Source organism: Sylvia atricapilla, chromosome 16 (genome assembly GCF_009819655.1).
Source record: "Sylvia atricapilla isolate bSylAtr1 chromosome 16, bSylAtr1.pri, whole genome shotgun sequence".
In the NCBI taxonomy this organism is placed as follows: domain Eukaryota; kingdom Metazoa; phylum Chordata; class Aves; order Passeriformes; family Sylviidae; genus Sylvia; species Sylvia atricapilla.
The window spans coordinates 4,339,055-4,346,737 of NC_089155.1; the positions used below are offsets into that span (position 1 = coordinate 4,339,055).

The following is a 7,683-nucleotide window of genomic DNA, read 5'->3' on the forward strand; positions in this document are numbered from 1 at the left end:
CTGCTCCTGCAGGCATCTGCCAGTTTGTGCCCAAACACTCTCAAACTCAGGTCTCAATTTCTCTCCCCTGACCACTTACTGCTCAGAAAATCTCCACGGAATAGAGCAGCTCAAAGATAACAGTGGCACCAGATAAATCATCCCTCCTCTGCCTCTCCCCCTTCCCCAAATGGCTAAAGTGTCTTTATTATTTAAAAAAAAAAAACACCCTGCACACACTAAAAAAGCCTGACTGAGACAGACAGAAAGCAAAGGAAAAGGAGAGGTTTAGGCAGCAAGCCACAAATAAGCACCATCAATCATGGTGCAGTCAAAAATGTACATGTGTTGGTACCTGCTAGTTATTGGCAGTGCTCAAGAAGTCTCCTGAGTACAATCTTCAGGGCTCCTCAGATAAATAAATAAATAAAATTCCATGTTCCTCTGAAAAACTGCTTGTCAGCACTGGAATGGCAGGTGCATTAACTCCCTAAGAACCAGATTATGCCCTGCATGGCAAAAAAATGCAAACACAGAGAAATAAGATGTCACTCAACTCCTGTGTCCTCTCAGGTTATTTTGATGGGAAGTATTTTGAAACATAAATACAGCCCGTTATATAAATGAGCTTAGGAAAAAAGAGAGATCCTGATATGTACATGGCCTAGTTATCCTATTTACTTGTTTACTCCAAATTTACATCTGTCTGACAGATGATTTGCCTTTTTTTTTTTTTTTTTTCATTGTACAAGGACAGCTGAAAAGTTTAGATTTGTTTAGCTTCCTCTCCCTCCCAAGCCTTGGGGAACACTTTCCTGGTGCCACCTGGCTGCCTGCTCACCCCCCAGCTCTTCTGCCTTGTAGCTCTGAAGTGTTTCCTGTAAAAATAAAATCCCTCTCTGAGAGCTCCTGTCTTTCCCCCTTAGATCTCTACTACACTCTGCCTTCTCTTGGCTTTGCTTTTATTCCCCTTAATTGTGGACTTCAAAGTTATGTGGCCTTGACTACTCTGCAGAGGTCCCCAGACCTCTCCCATCCTTCTGCTCCTCCCTGCTCCTTTTCATAAACTTTTCATTTTCTTTAAATCCAGGAAAGTGGCATTATTGCCAGTGGAAGTCCTGAAGGAGCAAAGTGCTGTCCCAGGATGAGTAAAGGTTGCACGACCTCGTGCCAAAAGACAAATGACTTTGGGGAAATGGCCATTAGCCCTCCCCTGAACTTGACAATGTGTTTCCTACCATTCCTATCACATCTAGGAAGGGGCAGATTATTTTTAGCTGTGGGTGAGCCAGCTGTTCCTAGGGCAGCCTCCAGCCCTCCCAAGGACAGCAGAGATGTCTGCAGGCTGTGGCTCAGCCCCTGGCAGGATGGTGGAAGTGAGGAGGGATGAATTCCTGCTGTACCTGCTGGCAAAGAAACCTCTCCTCTTCTGCAAATCAGGATGGCTTCTTTCCTCCAGCACCTTGATTGGATTCAGTGTAGAATTCAGTATAGAACAGTTCAGATTTGAACCCTTATGTGAGTTTTGTCAGACCTCATTCTTGGTTTCAACACAACCAGAGCTGGTAATAAATATCAGGAGAAGGGTTTCACTGCCAACCAGCTCCTTGCAGTCCATCACTACTTTTCTTTCTTTGGTTTTCCCAGAGTAAGTCCCATATTTGCCTCAGTTTAGATGCCCTGGGCTCCATCCATGCCAGCCCCAGCCGTGTCCTGGGCTGTCACTGAGCTGTGGCTGAAGCAGGGCTGGCTTTGCATGGCCTGGCCCGTAATGGTGACCCTGGTGGCAGCTGGACCAGCTTCAAACAGATCATCTGGAGGCACCAGACACATCATTCCACTGCAGATCCCTGGAGCATTTGTTCTCCATGGCGGGTGTTTTCATAGGATGCACAGTGCACTACAGGTCTGGAGCTGCCTGGATTTTCTCATCATGGGGGTATTTCTAAAAAGATCTCACTTCTGCTATTTTGGCTTGATGGTAAATTAAGGAGGTTCAAAGATTTATGAGCATCCCAAAAGTATATTTCAGAGATAATCCTTGATTGAGCTGAACAGAGTGGAGATTTGAATTTTGAGTGTGGTTTCCTGTGGGAAAGAGATCAATAACCTCCTAAGGAAAATCCTACTTCAGAGCTGGGAAAAAACCATCAGGTTGGGATTTACCTGTTGCCACTTCAGAATAAGGAAACCCAGAAACATGTTACAGAAATCTACAGGAGCAGATTTTATCTGTGACCTCTCCAGTGCAGCAAAATTCAATGTTGTGGTATTAAACCAGCCCCATTCCATGACAAGGCTGGAAGTTTTTACTCCATCAGATGAACAAGGAAAGCCTTCTTAATTTTTATTTGCCTTTTATCACATCTCCCATTTTGCCCACAGCACTATAACTTGACCCCTGATGTTGTGATGGATGCAGAAACTGCAGGTGGGAGGCAGAGGAGGGAGTGAATCCAGAGCCACCCCTGCAGGAACTCTGCAGCTCTTCTACAGGCAAATGTCATAAAACGGCCAATAATAAATGTAAAAATTAACTGCAGAGCCCGGGATGCAGGAGGTCTGCCCCAGATATTCCTCCCTTTTCTTTTTCCAGGATTAAGGAGGGTTCTTGTGGGAAGAGAAGCAATGGTGACAAGCAGCTGCCAGCTGGTTTCTCTGGGGGGGCTGTGTGGCCCCTCTGCTCCATTCTGTGCCCTTCTCCAGCCCAGAAACTTTCCCTTTCAAACCACAGGTTTATTGAATTTCGGTCCTACTGCTGGCAATGCTTTTGCAATGGGTTGTGGGTTAGGAAAAAGCAGAGAATTTTTCCTTCAGTGAGAAAAGGAGACGGCATTGCACGGCAAAATAGAGCAAAAAATAGTTTGTTGGCTGATTTTTTTCTCTGACTTGCTTCTGTGTGTGATGCCAGCAAAAGAAATTGCATTTCGGAGTGATTTAATAGCAAAATTACTTTTATTTTTAATTCTTTTCCCTGCCTCAGAGCAGGAAAACCACAAGATGGAGCTCTGGGGCTTTCCACTGCGGCTGGGCTTGAGTCACCGTAAAAACCCGTTTGGAGACCTTGAAATTATGGGTTTTATTATTTTTTCCCTCCGTTTAATTTTTACATTCGTTTTAAAATTGTAAATGTTATAGATGTTATAATTATAAAATGTAATTTATTGTTGCTGGTCGAAGTTATTTACTTTTCCACTTGGAGCTCAGAACTTTTATTTTTATTTTTTTATGATTGTTACAGGGCAGCATTTTTTTCTCTTCTGAGAGGCTGCAGCCCAGGGATGTTCTTAGACCAGAGAATTCTTCCCCTTGACACCCTGCCTTTGCTGGGGAAGCTTTCAAACCTGCCCAGCTCTATATGCAGATATTAAACTCTGGCTTTCCTCCGGGTGAAAGGGAATAAATGATGTTTTGAATTGCTCTTCTTCCCTCGTGATCAATGAACACTGAGCTGGTAAAATTTAAATCGGTGCAGTGAATTAGGAGAATTGGGTTCTTTAATTAAAAGGAAAGAATTTTAGATGTTAAATTATATAGAACTTATACAGAAACAAAAGAAATCATTACTTTGTGTGACATGTTTTCTTTTCTTTCTTTTTTTCTCCTTACTTTTCTCTCCATTCTCTTATTTTTTTTTTTCCCTTCAGAAGGGTGAGCTCTCTTCTTCAATGTGCTTCTTTTCCAAGTGAACTGGTGCTAAGGATGTCAGACCTTTTCAGCTCTGCCTGCTCTTATGGCAGGGACTGAGTGTTTAATTATGACTGTGTTGCATAAATAAAGTGATTTTTTTGACTTGCTGGAGTTTGGTTGTAATGGTTGTGCACATATATAGTTAAAAATGACAAAAAAAAAAAAAAAGAAAAATAAAACCCCTGTAAACTCAAAGAGAGGACAATGAGATTCTGGTAGTCGATATTCTCCTGAAATATTGTTAATTACTTGAACAACACAAGCAAACATTTTCTAAAATGTTAATGATACTCTTTGGGGCTGGGCCGTGCTGTATCAGTTACTGAAAACCTGCTCCCCCCTTTGCAGGAGGGAACACTTTTGTTAGAAATTTGAACCATTTGACAGGGGCTGACAGAGGAACGAGTCTCTGGTGTAGCTCAGAGCTCCTGCTCCAGAGCGCCGGGAACTTCTCGAGGAGAAACTCGGCCCAAGGTAGAGCTGACCCCATCCTGAATAATTCATCAGGAGAAATTATCCCCCCTCTGTCCGCAAACTGTCCCAGCACTCTGGTTTTTGTGTGTGCTCCTCTATTCACGACGCTACTGATTGTGTCACTTTTCTTTGTGCCTGATCCTTTTTGCTGTGGGGCTTTTTTGTTTGCCCCTTTCCTCCAGCCTGACCGAGGGGAGCATCACCCGCTGGTGCTTTTGACAGGGCTGCTGCAACCTGGGGTTTGGTGCTCTAAATCCAGAGTTCTAAACTAGTGTTTCTTAAAAATATTCGTGCCAGGAGGCTCTTGTGTCGAAAGTCACCACAGCTGTGGAAGGAAGGTGTGAGAGCGCTGCTTGTTTCACTTCAATTTGCTAACTCAAGGAAATAGTGGATTTATTTTTTTTGTACTGGGCACTTAGCTCTGGGCATTATTTCTTTTTATAACTCCAATAGCTGTCTGAAAGGACTTGGAAACACACCAATTGCTTTTTCTTTTTATTTTTTCCCCTTTTTTCTTTTAATGTTAGGAGAAGAACAGTTTAAAGGTCTGCCTGTGCTTTGGGTCATTAATAGAGATAATTGTCAGCGGTGGACAAGGCTGCAGCTTCCTGAGTGGGGAGCAAAAGAAAAACGAGGTGTCGCTTTGCTCGAACCTTTCCAGTTCCCCTGTAAAACATTACTCCTTAAATAGAACTGCTGCTCTTACCCCTTCCTCTGCTTCCACTGGACAAAACATCAATTTTGCCAAATGCACTGAGCGGAGCAGGGGCAGCTCCTGGAGCACACGGAGCATCCTCGGTGGTACCCGGCTGCCTCTTCACCACCTCCCCTGCGATTATCACCGCACTTGGGGCTTGCCATCAGCTGCCAGCCCACTTTTGCACAGGGATCAGGGGCTCGTTCCCTCTCCCCTGGGTGCCTGCAGTGCTCAGGGAACCCGTTCCTGGTGTGGGGTTCCCCCGCTGCTCCATCCCTGGTTCTCCTGCGGCGCCTTCCCGGTGGGTGTGAGGCTGGAACAATAATTCCTGAGCGCTGGAAAAGCTGCAGAAACGCCGGCAGCACTCAGCCCAGCCCTCAGGATGGGAATAACAGGCACTTCCCAAGTTCTTTTTAAAAAAATGACAGGCGGGACAGGAGTCTGATGGATGTCTTAATTTATTTATCTCTGGCGTTTTGATCAAGTGCCGTTGCTGATGGCGAGGGAGATGTTGGCAATTAAAGCCAACGAGTTAAACTATGATCCTTTCCCCCCTCATCTTTTAAAAGAAAACGTGCCATTAAAAGGAACCAGAGAGAAAGAGAACTTGGGAATTTTCAATAGTACAGAGCTGCTTTTGGAAAGGAAAATCTGTCGAACAGAGACCAGCTCTTTTGTGAGCAGCTGTAAAGAAATCAGAAAATATAAGATATCCCTCCTCTCTTTTTCTTTTCCCTGTCATCAAACCATTGGATTATAAAAAATGACTTTAGAATTATTAAAATCTAGGAAAATAAATCCATCTAAATGTAATAATTATAATGTAGACATTTTAATCTGCTCTTAGAAAGTATTATCTTTTCTTTGTACTTAAAAATTCAAAGTTCTTATTTATGGAGTTTCACAACATTCATTGCAATATTTTGACAATTAATTTGTTACCCTTTTTCAAGAAGAGAATTATTAATTAGATTCCTATTCAAGTCCTAGTAAAGCTCTAAATTAACATTTCCTAAAAGGCATTTAATTCTGATTCAAAAAGAAAATTATTGTGTTACAAACAAACACCAATTGATTATTAAACACATCTATTTTGGATTTACAACAGTTCCATAGATATGATAGCCATTAAACATCAATGAAAAGACTTTCATTAATAAACTGATTTATTTTACCGTGGCATAAGTGTCCTGTTCAATCTAAATTAAATATCTCTTTGGGCTCCTCAGCCTGTAGTGTTACCAAAAGGCAGCTTCGTGTTTGAACACTGCACAAAAAGCATTCCTAGTTCAGATTTGCAAGATGCAATCTCAAAAATAATCAATCTGTGTAAAAAAGACTTTGGTTACTGCTAGATACCTAATTATACAGACACAGCCTTTGTGGTGCCTGTATGAGATATTCTTTGTTATTCTCTTTCTTCTGAACTTTGATGCTATTTAAAAATAAATTTAATTACCCAGTGGTTATTTACACTGTGTTTATTTCTTCCATCTAGAATTCTTTTCAAATTTAAAACCTGAAGGTCACTATAATTTTACAGCAGTTTATTATTCATGGATATTGCAAAATTTTCAGAGAGCAAAAAATTGCTCTATTTTAAATTTGGAGTGTAAGAAAAGAATTATAATATTGGCTGCACTGGGCATGATCTTGCACTACAGAATAGCAGCAGTTTTGCTAAATAAAAACTGCAGGATTAGGCCAGAGATTTTTCTTAATTAATAACATAAATTTAAATATTATCATCTAAAAAATTATGTGTATGTGTTGTACATAGGTATCCTCTCATCTTTTAACAAATATCTTTTCTCTAAGGGTTTTCCCACTTGATTTTATGGGCTTATCAGTGAATTCACATGAGTAAAATTCCCTTGTGTACAGATGTTGGCAGAGACATGATTCATGCCTGGTTTAGTTTTTCTTTATATTTATTTACACATGAATATATTTATTATATATATTTATACAATTATACATGTGTTTATTTATTACATAAAATACATTTATTTACAGTTATTGTAGAATCTAGAGCAGCTTCTATTTATCACAGCTTTTTAGGAGGTTTAAAATATTTTTCTTTATTCCAATAACCCAGTTAAATGCATGGATGACTTTAGAAACCAGGGGTTGCTGCACAGATGTCCCCAGACAAGGTTGTTCAGGCCAGGATTTTTGCTGCCACATTTTATTTCAGGTCTTTGAGCTAAAGATGAGGAATTGGGGATTTTACCTGCCCTAGGAGCCCCTGAGTTTGGCTCCTGCAGGTTCCAAGGCCCCTCCTCAGCCCCCTGCAGTGAGGGACGGGGCAAGGTGAGATGTTCTTCCTCTAAAAAACCAAAGGTGACCCCTGATTGGACTGGATGAGCAGCAGAGCTTAACCCAGAGCTTCAATGCGAGCAGTTTTGTGCTTGTAAGGCTTTTTGTTTCTTGAGGCTGCACAGAAACACTTATTTCTTGTCTGTTCCCCTATAGCTCTGGCAAGAGCTGTGGCCAAGGGATGCTGCTGTGGGGGCAGCCCTGCATGGAAGGAGGAGAGCTTTTCTCTCAGGCAGGTTGCCAGGGCTGGACAAAAACCCACCCAAACGTGAATGGAAAAGGAGAGAAGAGGGTGGGGGATTCCTCCTCTGGCCCCTGCTCGTGCAGAGGGCTCAGCAAAGCCATGACAGCTTTGCCCAAGAGCAAGAAGTGGAGCTGAGCTCCTGACCTAGTTATTTCCCCCTTTTCTCTGGACATTCACGTGTTTGTGCCTCAATTCCAGCTGAATGTCTGGACCAGGATTTGTAGCTGTACGTGGGATTTCCTGGGGACAAAGACTGGAGACCCCAGGAGCTGTTACTGTT

The 7,683-nt window shown here is 42.1% G+C and overlaps 1 long non-coding RNA gene across 1 annotated transcript; it reads left to right on the forward strand.

Moving 5' to 3' along the window:
* The first annotated feature begins 4,092 nt into the window (after positions 1-4,092).
* LOC136368285 (uncharacterized) lies at positions 4,093-5,252 on the forward strand. The gene is made up of 2 exons (XR_010744821.1): positions 4,093-4,143; positions 4,671-5,252. It is a non-coding gene; the product is annotated as an uncharacterized lncRNA (long non-coding RNA).
* The last annotated feature ends 2,431 nt before the right edge of the window (positions 5,253-7,683 follow it).